We start from the raw sequence: 6,258 nt of genomic DNA on the forward strand, positions 1-6,258 counted from the left end.
CCGATGACAGTGCCACGTGTAAAGTCACTGAGCTCTTCGGTACGACCCATACTATGGATATTACATGGCTGTGTGCGTGATTTTATACACTTATTTAGAATGGGTGGGGCTGAAACACCTGAACTCAATAATTAGGATCAGGAGTGGTGTCCACATACTTTTGGCCATATAGAGTCGCTCTTAAAGATGTTGTAACCCAGCTTTCCCAAAGCTCTGAATGGCAGGTAGAAGGTGAATCATATAAGGGCGGGTTCACACGTGGCGGAATTTCACTTAAATTCCGCTGCGGACACTCCGCAGCGTTAATCCGCAGCGGTGCCGTTTGTCCATTGACTTACACTTTAATTTAGCAGTGTTCGTTTAGACGAGGCGTAAAATTCCGCTGCGGAGCATAGGCTGCGGAGCGGAATTTGGTGTCCGCAGCATGCTCTGTCTGTTGCGGAGCAGTGGCGGACTCATGGCGGAATTTCTCCATTGACTTCAATGGAGAGTCAAAATTCCGCAATGAAGTCCGCAGATCTTATGTGTGCTGCGGAGCGTATTGTTTTTACTACCATGACATTTCTTCATTCTGGCTGGACCTATGTATTTCTAGGTCTACAGCCAGACTGAGGAAGTCAATGGGGCTCCCGTAATGACGGGAGCGTTGCTAGGAGACGTCTGTAAATAGTCACTGTCCAGGGTGCTGAAAGAGTTACGCGATCGGCAGTAACTGTTTCTGCACCCGGGACAGTGACTACCGATCTCAATATACATGTATCTGTAAAAAAACATATAAGTTCATACTTACCGAGAACTCCCTGCGTCTGTCTCCAGTCCGGCCTCCCAGGATGACGTTTCAGTCTAAGTGACGGCTGCAGCCAATCACAGGCCAAGCACAGGCTGCAGCGGTCACATGGACTGGTGCGTCATCCAGGGAGGTCGGGCTGGATGCCGAAAGAGGGACGCGTCACCAAGACAACGGCCGGTAAGTATGAAATTCTTTTACTTTCCCTAGGGAAAGTGCTGTCCCTTCTCTCTATCCTGCACTGATAGGGAGAAGGGAAGCACTTTTCCCGCAGTCCGCAGTAGCTAGTCCGCATCAATTTTCTGCACATTTTGTGCAGATCCGCAGCAGAATCTGCAACGCAGATTCTGTGCGGCATTGATGCGGACAGTTGCGGAGGAATTCCGCCATGTGTGGTCATGCCCTAACTTGGAAGATTTCCTGTTTAGAATTGTAAGGAAGCGCGGTGCCACCCCTCATCTAGCCGTTGAAATGGCGGCCACACGGTTGTCACCCAGCTTTCCTAGAATCTGATCACTGAAAATGGAACACCCTGACTCCAGGAGAATTTATTGAGACCTTTTAGGTGTAATTTCCCTTTAATTCTTTGCAGTAATAAATCCGAGCGCAGGATTTCCAGACTCGCGGCACACACTGACACCTTCCATTCCCCCGAGAACAGCTGCTACATCCAATTATTGACACCGCTACCTCAGATTCCCAGATAACATTTTTAAAGTGTCACATACTTTGCGAAAATTATTACAATTAATTCCCCAGAATGCCTTTGAAGTCTGCGCCCCCCTCCCCCGGCGTCATTTTTCCCTGTGTGAATGACGGTGGTGCTGCCGTATGTTGTGTTGACCTTGCCTGGGAACGCCGGGGTCCGTGCCGCTGATGAGGGACATGTTGAGCTTCGAGGATAAGCCGCAGGACAATGAATGGAAAAGCCGCGCCGCTGACCACACGGGACCAATCAAGAGCTGACAAAGTCACAACACTCGGCCGATGAAGACGATTAAGTGACAGCTGCGGGTGGTGAAGGACGGAACATGACGGCCAATTATACACGGCCGCCCAGTCAGCGCCCGTCCCGGACCCCATGTGTGGTTTTGTGAAGGCGACTGGTGGTCAATGACTATGAAAGAAACCAGTCAGGAATGTCCTTCCCGGGGGAGGGGACCCGTCATATAAAAATCATCAATAAGGCCAGCGCGCGCCGGCAACATAGCGCGCGATATAACCGTCCCTTTAAAAGCGCATGTCACATGCTAGCCGCGATCGTAGGAAGAAGGGGGAGGGACCTCAATTAGGATTCTGTGATCGCGATATTGCGGACACCCGGCATTGCATGTGCACATGTGATCCTATAGGAATACATTACTTATGATATCTCGCGATATCGCACTGCGCTTTCACTCACATGCGATAAATTGCGCCCTAAGGGTCAATGCACACGATGCGTATTACGTGGGGTTTTGACACGCGTATTTGCGTCCAGCAAAACCGCAGCGTACTACAGCACCGGTTTAGTCAATGAGATACAGGTAACCCCACGTCCACGCTGCGGTATTTTTCAGGATGTAAATTGACCCACGGTGCGTGTATTCGGAACCGCAGCATATAAATCTACCTTGCGATTGCGCTGGTGAATTCTATGTCTGTAGTACAGACGCAGCAAAACCGGCAGCATTAAAACGCGGTGATTTACGTAGCAAGACGTAAAACCGCACAGAAAAACGCATCAAAAAACGCGTAAGGGCTTGTCCACGCAAACGTGTTATACGTCCGGACCTTTGTAATTCAATGAGGTCGTTCACACGGTCGTTGTTTCAACGGACCTTGTGAAGGGTCCGTGAGAAAATAGGACATGTCTGTTCTCTTCACGCATCACTCCATAGACTCTAGTCTTCACGCATCCCGCAGGGAAAACCACGGATGCACCTCGGACGTGAAAAACGGCAGTTTTTCACGTCCGAGATGCGCAACGCTCATGTGAATCCAGCTTGAGGGCTTATTCAGACGAACGTGTAATATGTCCGTGCAACGCGCGTGATTTTCACGCGCCTCGCACGGACCTATGTTAGTCTCACGCACTGAAGTCTCACCCATTGAAGTCAATGGGTGCGTGAAAATCACGAGCACCACACGGAAGCACTTCCGTGGGACGCGCGTGATTCGCGCAACAGCAGTAAAAGAATGAATGAAAACGGAAAAGCACCACGTGCAAACATACAAACAGAGTGTCATAATGATGGCGGCTGCGCGAAAATCACGCAGCCGCGCACCATACGCTGCTGCCACACGGAGCTGCTGCCAGCACGTTTTTTGCGCGCACATATTTACACGCTCGTGTGAATAAGGATGTGTGGTCGTCAATTTGCATTTTTTCCCACTTTCTTTCCAAAAACTCTGCAAAATGTAACGGTTTCCAAAAATCGTTCTGCGACTTTCTAATATGCTACACTCCTTAACATTTTCAAGATTTCTGCTTGCTGTCAATGAATAGGAACATACAAGTTTATATACAGAGGCTGAAAATCTGTACATACCTAAGGGTATGTTCAAACGCTTAGCAAAACACGTCTGAAAATACGGCGCGGTCTCCTGATTTTCAGACGTTTTTAACAACTCGCGTTTTTCGCGGCATTTTTTACCGCCATTTTTGGAGCTGTTTTTCAATGGAGTCAATGAAAAACGGCTCCAAAAACGCTGTTTTCGCCTGAATAGAGCTCCGTAATTTCAGACGTATTTTGCGTTTGCGTGTGAACCTTCCCTTACAATGTATCAATCTGCAGTGGTCACATGGGCTGCAGAGTCATCCAGGGAGGCGGGACTGGACTGCGATGGAGGGACGCGTCGCCATAACAACGACCTACTAAGTATGAGCGGTTTTTACCGCTTCTTTCCACAGCAGAAATTCCATCCGAAAAAAGGTGGTTCTAGGTCGGACACGCCCGTAATTACGGCCCCATAGACTTCTATTGGCAACGGGTACCTCCCCATTTGCGTACGGGAAGGTGCCCCGGCCGTTGAAAAATATAGAACACGTCCTATTTCAGGCCGTAATTACGGCACGGGCAGCCCATAGAAGTGTGTGTATCCATAATTACGGGAGCGTTGCTAGGCGACGTCAGGGGATTTCAATTTTTGAATAAAGAGAAGCCGAGAAAATGGCGTCTGAGCGATCATGTGACATCATTTCCAGCCCCCCCTTTTTTTACCGGTCCGTAAATACGGGTTAAATACGGGTGACAAAGGATCCGTATTTACGGCCAGTATTTACGAGAGGGAAAAAATACGGTTGTGTGCATGGGGCCTAACAGGTCAGACAGGAATCGTCACCCAGCTTTCCTAGAACCCTGAAGACTACATCTACCTAGTTATAGAGCAATATGGAAGCATAAATGCAAAAACTGTGCAGGAGTCTGGGAAAGCTGGGTGACAACCACACCGGAGCTGGATGGTGATCATTTTAGTTGTCACCCAGCTTTTCCTGAAACAGAATAAGAAACTTTATTAAAAAAATAATAATTGACAGTAGACGGAAATGTAAGGATTTATATTTACTATTATTCCGTTTCTGGGGGGGGGGGGGCAGATTTCGGACCCCGTGGTAACTCTTCCTTCTCAATATAATGATTTGTCTTGTAGAACAATCGTACAACTTTTTTCCAGAGGGGTAACTTGAATCTCTTGTGTCCCGATGAAAAATCTGTGCCAGGGTGGCATAGCTGGTATGGGAGCATGGTGACTGATACTGGGGCACAGCGGCAGAGGCTTATGGGGGCACAGCGCAGAGACTTATGGGGGCACAGCGCAGAGACTTATGGGGGCACAGCGGCAGAGACTTATGGGGGCACAGCGGCAGAGACTTATGGGGGCACAGCGGCAGAGGCTTATGGGGGCACAGCGGCAGAGACTTATGGGGGCACAGCGGCAGAGACTTATGGGGGCACAGCGGCAAAGACTTATGGGGGCACAGCGGCAGAGACTTATGGGGGCACAGCGGCAGAGACTTATGGGGGCACAGCGGCAGAGACTTATGGGGGCACAGCGGCAGAGGCTTATGGGGGCACAGCGGCAGAGACTTATGGGGGCACAGCGGCAGAGACTTATGGGGGCACAGCGGCAGAGGCTTATGGGGGCACAGCGGCAGAGACTTATGGGGGCACAGCGGCAGAGACTTATGGGGGCACAGCGGCAGAGGCTTATGGGGGCACAGTGGCAGAGGCTTATGGGGGCACAGCGGCAGAGACTTATGGGGGCACAGCGGCAGAGACTTATGGGGGCACAGCGGCAGAGACTTATGGGGGCACAGCGGCAGAGGCTTATGGGGGCACAGCGGCAGAAACTTATGGGGGCACAGCGGCAGAGACTTATGGGGGCACAGCGGCAGAGACTTATGGGGGCACAGCGGCAGAGACTTATGGGGGCACAGCGGCAGAGGCTTATGGGGGCACAGCGGCAGAGGCTTATGGGGGCACAGCGGCAGAGACTTATGGGGGCACAGCGGCAGAGACTTATGGGGGCACAGCGGCAGAGGCTTATGGGGGCACAGTGGCAGAGGCTTATGGGGGCACAGCGGCAGAGACTTATGGGGGCACAGCGGCAGAGACTTATGGGGGCACAGCGGCAGAGACTTATGGGGGCACTGTGTCCGGCATTTATGGAACTCTGAGGCTGATACTTACAGAAGCACTTACATGTACTTGTCATGTATTTGAAGGATATTCGGGTTCTGAAAAGTTATAAAATTATCCTATATTCTCTCTCTAGCAATTCCTTGCTGTCAAGATCTCTGTTTGCTGTAATGAAATAGGAACCTTCTATGCTTAATTCCAGAAGATATAAATCTGTCCTGGTCATGTGATGGACACACAGGTGCAGGACTCGTTACAAACACAGCTCTTATACCTGTAACGAGCCCTGCAGCTGTGTGTCCATCACATGACCAGGATTGATTCTAAGGGTAAGGCCACGCAGAGCGGCCCTGACACAGACAACAACCACGCCGGCACCATGTTCGGCACAGCTGTCAAACACCCTGTTAATGGCCGCGCGTTATTGCAGGTAAAATGCCCCTTTACCTGCAAAACTGTGCGGCCATAAGGGGTGTATTAATTAATGGCTGCACGATTTTGCAGATAAAGGGACGTTTGACGCGCATTAAGGCCTCATTTACACGAGCGTGTGCGTTTTGCGCACGCAAAAAAACGCTGCGTTTTGCGTGCGCAAAAGGCAATTGACAGCTCCGTGTGTCATCCGTGTATGATGCGCGGCTGCGTGATTTTCGTGCAGCCGCCATCATAGAGATGAGGTAGTCGACGCCCGTCACTGTCCAAGGTGCTGAAAGAGCTAACTGATCGGCAGTAACTCTTTCAGCACCCTCGACAGTGAATGCCGATCACAATCTACACCAACCTGTGAATAAAAAAAGACGTTCACACTTACCATGAACTGCCTGCTTCCTCCAGTCCGGTCTCCCGGCC

The sequence above is a fragment of the Rhinoderma darwinii genome, chromosome 2 (assembly GCF_050947455.1).
Source record: "Rhinoderma darwinii isolate aRhiDar2 chromosome 2, aRhiDar2.hap1, whole genome shotgun sequence".
NCBI classification, from domain to species: domain Eukaryota; kingdom Metazoa; phylum Chordata; class Amphibia; order Anura; family Rhinodermatidae; genus Rhinoderma; species Rhinoderma darwinii.